This window comes from Mustela erminea, chromosome 21, assembly GCF_009829155.1.
Source record: "Mustela erminea isolate mMusErm1 chromosome 21, mMusErm1.Pri, whole genome shotgun sequence".
In the NCBI taxonomy this organism is placed as follows: Eukaryota; Metazoa; Chordata; class Mammalia; order Carnivora; family Mustelidae; genus Mustela; species Mustela erminea.
In genome coordinates this window covers 6,142,393-6,154,657 of record NC_045634.1, presented here as the reverse complement: position 1 = coordinate 6,154,657, position 12,265 = coordinate 6,142,393, and the positions used below count along the sequence as shown (strand labels likewise).

The window sequence follows — 12,265 nt, the reverse complement described above, 5'->3', positions numbered from 1 at the left end:
AAACCCAAATTTAAGGCTGTTAGCTTCATGACTTTGGCAACTTAATCTCCCTAAATCTCAGTATCCTTATCCAGAAACCGGGTATTTATAATAGTCTACTTTGTACAGAATTGTAAGAATTAATAGTTAATCTGTGAGCAGTACTTTGGACACTGCCTGGAGTATAGTTAGAACTCAATACTTGGCTATTATCAGTGAGTGTGATGCTGGGTACACAGAAATTGTGAAACACTTGATCTCCAACCTAAAGGCATTTACAATGTCTTTAGCATACTAGATGAGATTTAACGGGTAAGAGTCATAAAACAGTAGTAAATAATGGGAGCAATGCGAATCAGAAGGTGACTAAGAATTAAACTGTGTTACCATCACAATATGATCGACATCTGAGATCATGTTAACTGGGAAACAATGCATTTAGGCGAAAGACAGGGAGGATTTGGAAGTTAGGTGTTTCACACCCTCTAATTTCAAAACCCCTCAGTAGAGGCCATCAAAAATTCTCACACCTTTGTCCCTAATAAATCCCTGATAAAGATGGTATGTTTTAATTTTTTTTATTACTAAAATAATAATAATAATGGCTAGCATTTGAGAGCTTACTATATGTCAAACCATTCTAACTGCTTCATGTTTATTTCTTTATTCCTCAAAACAAACCTCTGAGGAAATACAATGCTTAATTTACACATGAAATATGAAGACCAGCATGATTAAGTAACTTGCTCATAATCAGACATCCTATAAATCCACGCTCTGTTTCATAGCAACAACTCTTTTAAAAAAATTTTTTTACACAGGATTTTATTTATTTATTTGACAGAGAGAGACAGTGAGAGAGGAAACACAAGCAGGGGGAGTGGGAGAGGGAGAAGCAAGCTTCCCAAGGAGCAGGAAGCCCAATGCGGCACTTGATCCCAGGACCCTGGGATCACAACCTGAGCCAAAGGTAGATGCTCAACGACTGGGCCGCCCAGGCACCTCCATAGCAATGACTCTTAATATGTAAACTAATTTCTCAAACTCCCTAAGTATATAAAGTAAGTAGCGACAACAACAGAAATGCTTACATCTTACACTTCACACTTCCCCAATTCCACTCCCCAGAGTTAACAGTTCGGTGAGAGACTAAATAACGGTACTAGTCTTCTACCCACATTAATATGTACTTCCAAGTAAATGAAACCACCACAGGCAAACAATTTATGATAAATTCTTCCTCTGACCCATTTTTTTAAGATGACATAAGTCAGTCAATGAATACCTTTTTCTTAATTTGGTTGAAGCTGTTGACAGTTTTAAAAGGAAAAGTGTGGAAAATTGTCAACTAAAGCTTTAGAGCTCTTATGTATTTATTTACCAACATATTCAGGACAGGAATAATAGAAAGTTTATAGACTCCTTAAGTCAAATCTTAGATAAAAGCTTAAAAAAAGAAGTGTGCCATGTGTTTCAAATGAACAGGATGAAGCTAGGAACATCAACTAAATATTCATGATGTGTTAAATGTAAAAAGTCAAAGATTTATATGATCTGTCATGATGTGTTTAATGTACAGTTTAAGTTACTTCCTACCATAAACTAAATAAAAGATAATGTTAAGAAAATCAGAAGATATACAGTACCACACTGTACTCATCAAGAAAAACCTACATGTAAGTGAAGCCTGCAGACACGAGTATTTTTGCTGTTGTTGTTGCTGCTTACCTTATATACTTAGGTATTAGAAATTAGTTTGCTAAAACCCATGTAGTATAAAGACATATTACTCAAAAATCAACTATATTTTATTGTATGTCAAAACTCCTTATGGCGATATTATTATTCAAGCTTTTTGGAAGCAAAAGTGGTTCTAAGGGGCACCTGGGTACCTTGGTTGGTTAAGCGTTTGCCTTCGGCTCAGGTCATGATCCCGGGGTCCTTGGACTGAACCCCAACATCAGCTTCCAGCTCAGTGGGGAGCCTGCTCCTCCCACTCCCTCTACTGCTCCCGGTCCTTGTAACTCTTTGTCAAATAAATAAAATCTATTAAAAAAAAGAAGTGGTTCTAAGATGTTATCACATCGCCTGTATCTGTTTTCAGATTCAACTACCCCTTAAATACATTCCTGGGTCAGTTAATTTGTAAATCTAAGCATATCATTTACCTGATTAAAATCGTTCAATGATTCCTAGAAAAAGTCCAACCACTCTGGCCAATGAAGCACTCGAAGCCCTCAAAGCAAGGTCTCTACCTAGGTCTCCAACTTCTAGTCATTTTGGTATGCTAATAATGTTAAACTACTGGGAATTAGGGGCGCCTGAATGGCTCAGTTGGTTGGAGGGTCTGCCTTCCTTTCAGGTTGTGGTCCCAGGGACCTGGAATTGAACCCTGATGGGCTCCCTGCTTCTCCCTCTCCCACTCCCCCTGCTGTGTTCCCTCTCTCACTATCTCTCTCTGTCAAATAAGTAAAATCTTAAAAAAAAAAAAAATACTAGGAATTACTGTATACACTATTTCATACCACTGTGCCTTTAACAATGATCTTTAATACCTAATATGCCCTTTTATATACCCTTTTTTGCTTGACTTTTAACCATCTTCTGAGCTCAGAAAGTAATTTTCAAGAAGTAGTCACTTAAGCTCTAGGCTAGTCTGTGTAACTCTCCTCCATGTTCCTTAGATAGTACTATGCATACCTCTTAGTAATCAGGAAACAATCAGTTTATGTGATTTTCTCAAAGTAGGAAGTAATTTTATTCATCCATATGCTCCTAGAGCCCAAAGTGAAGGCTAAGAGGTGGGGCTTAATGAGTCTTTTAAACTGAAATCTGTAAATTTAAGAGGGTTATTACATATAAATGAAATGTTTTAAACAGTTGTTGAGGATCTTTCCATGCAGAATACAAGAGACTATAAATGCAGTTATAGCCTTTTCAGGTAACATCCTTGGCAAAATTTGACTGATAATTGCTTACCTAGCCACTATTGAGATTTCACTTCTGGGCTAACCTTCCCTGCAAGGCTTAAAGCCCCAAGAGACTGGCATGAAATGAAATGAATTTCTGGAGTCTATTAACTGAAAAAAGACCAAAAGATATCAAAAACTTCAAATAAGCATATCTACTTAAAACCCTAGAGTTATCAAAACTGAAATTCAGAATGTAGAAGCTCTCAAAAAACAATTTTCACAGTTATAGTTAACTGAATTGACATGAACATCAATCTTAATTTTCCAAACCTATTCCAGTAATTATCAATCACAGTAGAATACAAAGTCTACTTGATATATCAACATTAGAAATTTTAGGGCTAAAGAAAAACAGTGGAATATAATAAATGTGGTTTCCAGAACACTGAGGAAGAGAATGGTCTTCCTTTACCCCAGGTAAATAAGGGATCCAGATTTTTTTTTTTTTTTTTATGTGAAGTGCTGCAAGGAACATTTCTCAAGGTTTACGATAAATCCACAGTTTATGGGTGTTTCTATAGTAACAGGAATGGAGTGCACGCAGTCTCTACAGTAATGAACCAGCTATGCTGGTTCTTGAAAACCTGGCATTTTTATTGCTTGGTGATTTCTGCAGTAAAACATTATTAAGAAAAAAAAATTTTAAACACATGTTAAAAAATTAGAGGGTAATTTTGTCTTAGGGCAAAAACTTGAAATGCAGTACATAAAGGCAAGCTTAAATAGACACTCTTTGAGGTGTAATAAGAGAAAGCTACCAATTACACTCATATATTGATTTCTAACTGAATAATCACTCATGTTTGACAGTCAGACCTTGTATCTGAAATCAATTTAATACATATACATACACCCATTTCTGCCCCCCAAAAAACTTTCAACTATGATTCATACTTAATGACAGAATAGCAAGATTTCCAGATGACAGCATCAAGGGAGATTTTCATTACACTCTTTTTAATCCCAAATTCACACCAAAAGAAAAAAAAAATGGGAAAGGGTAGTTCCCTTTTTTTTTAAAAAAATATGGTACATTATTTTCTGTAGATAGGTTTGCATGGGTGAAACCTGATACTCTTTAAAAACTTGAAAAACATGCTTATTAATCTTTAAGAAAAGAGCCCAAATCCATTAATGCAAGGTTTTAAAAGAGATGCCATTCTTTTAAGTTCTGTGTTCTAGTAAGAATTTAATTTAATGATATGATCAGAGTGATCCTTTGACTAGAAGTTAAATCCTGCATTGCCCATTTTGGTTTTCATAATTTAAAAATTATTTGTTAGTAATGTAATAACCAAGGTGTACTGTTAAAAACAACAGAGGTGGGGCTCCTGGGTGGCTCAATGGGTTAAAGCCTCTGCCTTTGTCTCAGGTCAGGATCCCAGAGCTCTGGGATCCATCCCTGCAGCATCAGGCTCTCTGCTCAGCAGGGAGCCGGCTTCCTCCTCTCTCTGCCTAGTTGTGATCTCTGTCTGTCAAATAAATAAATAAAATATTTTAAAAAAAAAGGTATGTTATTTTGCTTTATTATGTCTATTTTAAAATGATAAGCTATTCAGAGGTACCTGGGTGGCCCAGTTGGTTATAAAACTCTGCCTTCGGCTCTGGTCACGATCCTTGGGTCCTGGGAATGTGCCTGAGTGAGCCCTGCAGAAGCATGAGTCTGTCTCTCCCTCTACTCCCTCCCACACGCACACCTGCACGTGCTCTTTCTAGAAATCTCTCTCTATCTCTCGGGCTCTCTCAAATAAATTAAAGAAAAATAAACCAACCACACCAAAAAAGACTATAAGCCATATGACCTTTTTGGAAGTAAGTAGGAGATAAATATTTTTAGGAGGCCAAACACACACCTTTAGAAATCAGCCAACTCAAACTCCTACTATTAAGTAAGAATAGAATACAAATTACACTAAAAATCAGTATTCTTCCTTCACAAGCCTTCCTACATTTCAACTTAAAAAAAAAAAAAAAAAAAGTCAGGAGCACCTGGGTGGCTCAGTTAAGTGTCTGCGTTTGGCTCAGATCATGATCCCAGGACTCTGGGATCAAGCCAGGTCTGGCTCCCTGCTCAGTGGGAAGCCTGCTTGTCTCTGTCTTCTCCCCTCTTGTGCTCTCTCTTGCTGTCTCTGTCTCAAATAAATAAAATCCTAAAAAAAAAAAAAAAAAAAGTCAAGGGTGAGGGTGGAAGTTATGGCAAAAAAACAAAAACAAAAACAAAAACAAAATCACCCTTTTGGTTCTAAGAACTTGACCACGCCTCTGTAGCAACAAAAAGGAAGTGAACAACAATGTTTACCTTTTATTCACTAAAAGCAGCCAGACTTGATAACATCTAATCTAGCTCTGTTATAGACAAAAAAACAATAACCAAATCTGGTACAGTAACTACAGAAGTCAATGTCAATCTTTCAAACAAAATGGATCCTTCTTGAAAATTCCTAGCAAGGAAATACAAATAAAATTACAAATGGAAGTGGTTGTTCTATTTGTCTTTAGACGATCTTATCCTTTAAGGGTACAAAAACTGTATCAGATTGTAAGATTTACTCTTTTATCTACAAACAATATAAAGCACTTTTATTAGTACCTAAGTGTTAAATAGTTGTTGGGCACAGCCAACCACAGCTGTAACCACAGTGGTATAGCAGCACACTATTTTCCATGGGAATTTGGGCATTTTCTCTCAAACAATTTGTTAAGTTCCCACAGTAATGCAAATGGTTGGACTTCAGAGACTTTGAGGCCATATATAATGATACTAACTCTTCAGATACTTCATAAATTTTTAGTTTCCCTATGACTTTTTTTTTTTTTTTAAGATTATTTATTTATTTATTTGAGAGATCACAAGTAGGCAGAGAGGCAGGCAGAGAGAGAGAGGAGGAAGCAGGCTCCCAGCTGAGTAGAGAGCCTGATGCAGGGCTGGATCCCAGGACCCTGGGATATATGACCTGAGCCAAAGGCAGAGGCTTTAACCCACTGAGCCACCCAGGCGCCCCTATGACATTTTTAATAAAAATTTGAGGATATCAAAATTATGAGGTTTGGAAAGACTGCTGGTCAAACTTCTGAAGCATTTAAAGACATTTACTACCATTCTGGTTGAGGCTAACTCTGAAAGTTTAATGCTATGACTCAGGGGAAAACATCTTTTCTGAACTATTCTTCAGTCATTATACTAATAAAGCATCAATTCTCCAAATGACACAAAAGGCTTACAACATTTTAGTATGTTAAATAAATGTTCTATATTAGTAAACCTTATCTGGGTATCTTGATTTAAAAGGTACTTTCCACAGTAGCCTTTTAAAAAGAACTCTCAGCTGCTGACTAATTTCTGGGTTAAAGTGGAAAATCTGCTTGTGTTAGAAAATAAACAATTCAGGAGAGAATGTATTCCCTTTATACGTTCATGGGATTTTACTCACTTATCCACAAAGATATAAAGCAAATTGTGTCATTTGTATACAATTACAGACAATAGCCAAATCAAAATAGTCTCACTCCATCTAATTGAATAAACTCAAGATATATCAAAAGACCAAAATCCTTGTAGAATTTGCTACATGACATTTATTCATTACCAACTAAGCAAAAGCATAAGATAAGCCACATTCTTCAATAATGGAGAAATAAAATATGAATTTAATGCTTAAACAATAAAAACAAAACAAACAAATACTGGTAATATTTTCTTCTTTCTCTCCACTACGGTACAGTATTTTTGTCCTACTCTCTTAGACAATATTATTCCTAGAGAATGCCCTGCTAATCTATCAATTGTACTCAATTTAAATAGAAGGCTGTCATGAAAGGCTACATATTGCATGATTCCATTTGTATGAAATGTCCGAAATAGGCAAATTCATAGTGACAGATGAGGGACTGGAAGAAGGGAGAAAATAGAGGCTGACTGCTAATGGGTATGGGATCTCTTTCTGAGGTGATAATAATGTTCTGGAATTAGTGATGATGGTTGCACAACCTTGCGGATATACTAAAAACCACAGAAATGTATACTTTAAAAGGGAGAATTGTATGGTATGTAAATAATATCTTGAAAAAAATGTTGTGAAAGCAATCAAGAAAGCATCTGTGTATGTTTCCGAACAATAAAGTCTATAATATCCATTCAAAGAATAACTGGTTCGTACACATGTTAAATGTGCTTAAAATAAAAAGCTTTACACTTATTAAGCTACAGTAATTAAAAGGTGAAGTACTGGCAAAGGGACAGACAATGAAACAGTAAGATCCTAGACACAGATCCAAGCCTATATGGGAATCTGGCATATAAGAGAAGCAGCACTACAGATTAGTGAGGAAAGGAAAGAAGATTCAAAGAATGGTATGGATAACTGCTCATCCATGTAGGAAAAAATTAGATCCTCACCATATAGTATACCAACTCCAGGTAGGATAAAGATCAAATATAAAAAGTAAAACTTAAAAACTTTTATGAAAAAACAAAAGTACAGAAGATCTTTATGAATGTAAGATGGAAGGACTTCTTAAATGATAGAGTATAAATGTGATTAATAAAATCAGCAATCTTAATTTAAAAAAAAAAAATGCCAAAGTTACAACACAAGTGAAAAAACAAGCCCCCAGACTGGAAGAAGATCATCTCAATGCATAAAACGAAGCTGGATTCTACCCTCAAACTTTCTTCCAATTCTAACTCTTGCTATGTTCACTGCCTCTGCTTATCATTTATCGTCTGGATTACAGCATCAACTTCCAAATTGTTCTTCCTGCTTCCCTAGCTGTTCATCCCCAATTCTGCTCCTATAGCACTGACAGTATTGCAAAACAAAGGCAAAAAAGCCCTTTAATAACCTCTTATGGCTCTCCAGGCTTTAGGATAAAATCCAAAAAGCAGAAGACCTTCCTTGATTTGCCTACTGTCCAGCCTCATCTTCTGGGGCTACAGCTTTCCCACCTTGCCCTCCACCTTTCTGGCATCTCCTCCTCTCTCATCAATGGCTTTAAGATTCTATTCAGATGTACTGTAATACTCCAAGAAGCTTTTCCAGACCACCTCTCACACATTATACACACTCTGAAGCCAGGTCGAGTACCCTCTTCTGCTGGCACAACATCCTACCTATGCTTTACCACAGCACTTAATACACTGTAAGGAACTAGCTTAACCTACAGGAAGTGTGTGTGCATGCACGCCTGCATCTGTGAAACTCTGGATACCAGCTGCTGTTACTTGTCCTCTGTGGGCTGAAACAATGTTGGGCCAAGGTTCCTGCCAGCATCTCCTTCTTTCCATTCTGGTGCTACTGCAGTGGGAAGGAGAACAAAAGTTACAGCCAGGTTGTCCCCACCCCAACCTATACAGGCTTTTCTAATAAAAAACAACAACCACCAAAAAAACCCACAATTATTTACTGACCATCTACTATTTACTAGACACTAGGCTAAGCACTAAAGTTAAAGGGAAGAAAATTCAGACATGGCTCCTGAAATTATACAGTTACATTATTACTGAAGAGAGAAAAGCAGTAAAAGGCAATTGCTAGAGCTGAGGCTCAGAAATTGCTCCTGGTTAAGATTCATTTATTCATTTCATATCGAGTATTGTATTATGTTTAGTCTTGAGTACTAGAGATAAAAGATGAGCAAAAAGAGTCCCTGGTGATAGAAAGGGACAAACGCCTGCATGGCCAATGAAAACATCCAGGGTTAAGAAGCTGTGGGATGTGGTGAGAGAGGATACTGGGGACCTCAGACATTTCCAGACTTCGGAAAACAAAAGTTTTAACAAAAGTTTTGGAAGGTGCCTTTCCAAAAACCTACATTAACAATTACCTAAAAGAGTTTCAGCTAAGAACTTTCTTGGTTTCTTGGGGCACCTGGCTGGCTCAGCTGGTGGAGCATGGGACTCTTGATCTTGGGGTTGTGAGTTCAAACCTAACACTGGGCATACAGCTTACTTAAAACAACAACATCATACAGGGCACCTGGGTGGCTCAGTCAGTTAAGCATCTGCCTTTGGCTTAGGTCACAATTCCAGGGTCCTGGAATGGAGCCCCACAGCGGAAATCCCTGTTCAGCAGGGAATCTGTTTCTCCCTCTTCCTCTGCCTCCTATGCCTGTGTGTGTTCTCTCTCTCTCCCTCTCTCAAATAAATAAAATCTTCAAGAAAAAAAAAAAAGAAAGAAAGAGAAAAGATCTTCTTTGGCTTGTTAATATCACAATTTCCAAATATCTAGATTATTAGAAGGGTCTTTCTTGATATGCTGCAAAACTAAATCATAAGCATTTAATGAAAGCACACTACATAATTCATGTAAATAAAAATGACCCAGACACCAGACAATATGAAAAGACTGGAACTCTATGTTAAGGATGTGGGACTACTTCATCTTTGAATCCCCAGACCAACTACTGTGCCTGACACATTATCAATAAAAAAATCAATTATAAACCAAAGGGGACATCACAATAAGGGCCCATAGGATTGGCTTAACAATATAAATATTTCAATATGAATTATAACCATTAACTAGTTTTACTGAAATGCCACTTTATGAGCAGCAGGCATTTAGAACTGACTGTACAGATTTGCTTCTTCCATTCTTAAGAAAGGTCATGAATTAAGCTAGTAAGTATCTACACTATGATAATATGTCCAACGCAAAACCAAACTAGCAGTAGGTAATTCAGGTCGCTAAGAGGAAAACACAACAAAAAAATTTTGCCCCAATTATTTTTAAATTTTTTCAAAAGTTATTATGTAAACTTATTATTATCAAGTAATCCTTTCATTAGAAATTGGAGAAGATAGTTTTTTTTTTTTTAAGATTTTTATCTATTTGAGGGAGAGAAGGGGAAGGAACAGAGGGAGAGAGACAAGCAGACTCCATGCTGAGCATGGAGCCTGATGCAGGGCTCAATCCCAGAACTCCAAGATCACAACCTGAGCCGAAACCAAGTGCTGCATGTTTCACTAAGCCATCTAGGCTCCCCTAGAGTAGAAGATACTTTATTACGTGCTGGAAGCACAGAGTATAAACACATCACACAAGATAGTCATTGACAGACAAGAGATTTTTCTCTCAGCAAACTAAACATTTACATAACGACATTTAATACAAAGCTCACTACCATGAATCAAATAATTCTATGGGCATATATAAAATATTAACATATTAGGGTCCACGTTTATTAAAACAATAGATATAAAATAAAATGAATCTTTTCTGTCTTTTGTTTTAGTGTATAAAAACTGCAGTCACAGGACACCTGGGTGGCTCATTCCATTGAGAGCCCGACTGACTCCCGGTTTTGGCTCAGGTCATGATCTCGGAGTGGTCAGGTCAAGTTCTGTGTGGTGCTCCACGCTCACTCTGTAGTTGGCTTGAGATTTTGTCTCTCTCTCTTTCTCCCTCTGCCCCTCCCCTGGCTTGCTCTCTCTCTAAAATAAATAACTAAATCTTAAAAACAAAAACAAAAACCCTGCAATCACTACTAATGATATCAAGAGAAACTGTCACCACCGAGCATAACACATCACCACTGAGCATAACACATGATAAGAATCTGGACCTCTAATAAAATGACTTTCCTTTTTTCAAATTATTTATAGACAAATACAAAACCTGTACTAAACACAAAATCAATTTATATGAGAATGACAAGCTATATTTGAGGTGTCTTTGAGTAACTTTAGCATCCAGAGAACTGCCAAATGTGTTCAGGTATCTGAAATTCATGTTTATCTTTAATTTTCAAGGCAAAGGGTAGCAGTGCCATCTTTAATCATGGAAAAATCAACCATTAAAACCAATCTAAGTTGACCCCTGAACAACACGGAGGTTAGGGGCTAACGCCAAGTGCAGTCAAAAACCTGCAGATAACTTCTGACTCCCCCAAAATTTAATTACTAATAGCCTACTGTTGACCTTACTGATAACATAAACAGTCATTTAGTACATGTTCCATGTTACACACATTACATACTGTATTCTTACAATAAAGTAAGCTAGAGAAAATATTAAGAAAACCACAAGGAAGAGAAAAATACACTTACAGTACTGTATTTATATAAAAAAAAATCTGTATGTAAGTGAACCTGCACAGTTCAAATCACAGCAGTCAACGGTCAACCGTACTTCAATTCTAGAAAACGTACAAGGAACTTACGATGTTTTGTTCATTGCTGTGCCCTATCCCCTGGTACAGTAAGGGAATGAGGAAGGCTGCTAAATGAATACAGAGATGGCGGGAAACAACAAAGGAAATTACAACTGCTGTTTTACTAAATACTCATTTCCAACCAAGTAATGAAGGCAGAAGAAAATACATTTGGCTATCAAATAGAGCCAAAAGCATAGCCCAAAATCATAGCACTAGTGGTTTGCTATAACAGGACTTCAACTTCATAATCTAAAATTATGCAGATAATTCCAGTATGTAACCTTCTTTGGAAACCTCGTCGAACTGCTGTGTTATGCTAACCTCTAAAATTACTAACATTTCTCAAGAGTCAAATATGACTTACCAAATCAAATTTGGTCTTTTGTATCTAGACTTTACGTAACTCACTGATCAAGAAGTGATCCAAAATTTAAATACATGACTAAGAAGGCAATACATTTACCAGCAAGTTTACACTCTAAAAGGGGGTTTTTCCAATCTGAGCACTACTAACATTTTGGGCCAGATAACTTATTGTGGAGGGGCTGTCACGTGAATTCTAAGATGTATAGTAACAACCTGACCTCAACCCACTAGATGACAGTAGTACCACCTGCCAGTATTAAGAACCGAAAATATCTCCAGACCTTGCCAAATGTTCCCTTGGGGGGCAAAATCCCCCCAGGATTGAGAACCACTTTCCTAAAATGTAAATGCTTACTATCCCCCCAGGATTGAGAACCACTTTCCTGAAATGTAAATGCTTACTATCTCTGAATGGAATTATGGATGAGTTTTTTTTCTTTTTTTGCTTTACCTTTTGCTTCTCTCTAGATTCTATAATGAGCATATAAAAATTTTAATATATTTTTCAAAAGAAAAAATACCATCCACTAATTATAAACCAAGAAAATATTCATATTTATTCAGCTTGTACCCAATTTTTAAAGACTAATGGGCACAGATGTTTTTCCAAATATGAAGTATTTGGAGTATCTGGATATAAGTATCAAAATGTTAAACAAAAAACTGCAATTCAATAGACCCAGATTTTTATCTATATAAGAATCTCTTGAGGGGGCGCCTGGGTGGCTCAGTGGGTTAAGCCTCTGCCTTCGGCTTGGGTCATGATCTCAGGGTCCGGGATCAAGCCCCACATT

The 12,265-nt window shown here is 36.8% G+C and overlaps 1 protein-coding gene across 7 annotated transcripts in view; it reads right to left on the bottom strand.

Moving 5' to 3' along the window:
• NSD3 (nuclear receptor binding SET domain protein 3) overlaps positions 1 to 12,265 on the bottom strand; it is a 121,686-nt gene that overhangs the window by 89,425 nt on the left and 19,996 nt on the right. Inside the window, exon 2 of one of the 7 annotated variants that reach the window (XM_032329043.1) lies at positions 8,113 to 8,245. The exons of the other annotated variants lie outside the window; for them this stretch is intronic. The gene's annotated coding sequence lies outside the window, so the exon portion shown is untranslated. The remainder of the gene's footprint in view (positions 1 to 8,112; positions 8,246 to 12,265) is intronic. 7 annotated transcript variants of the gene reach the window in all.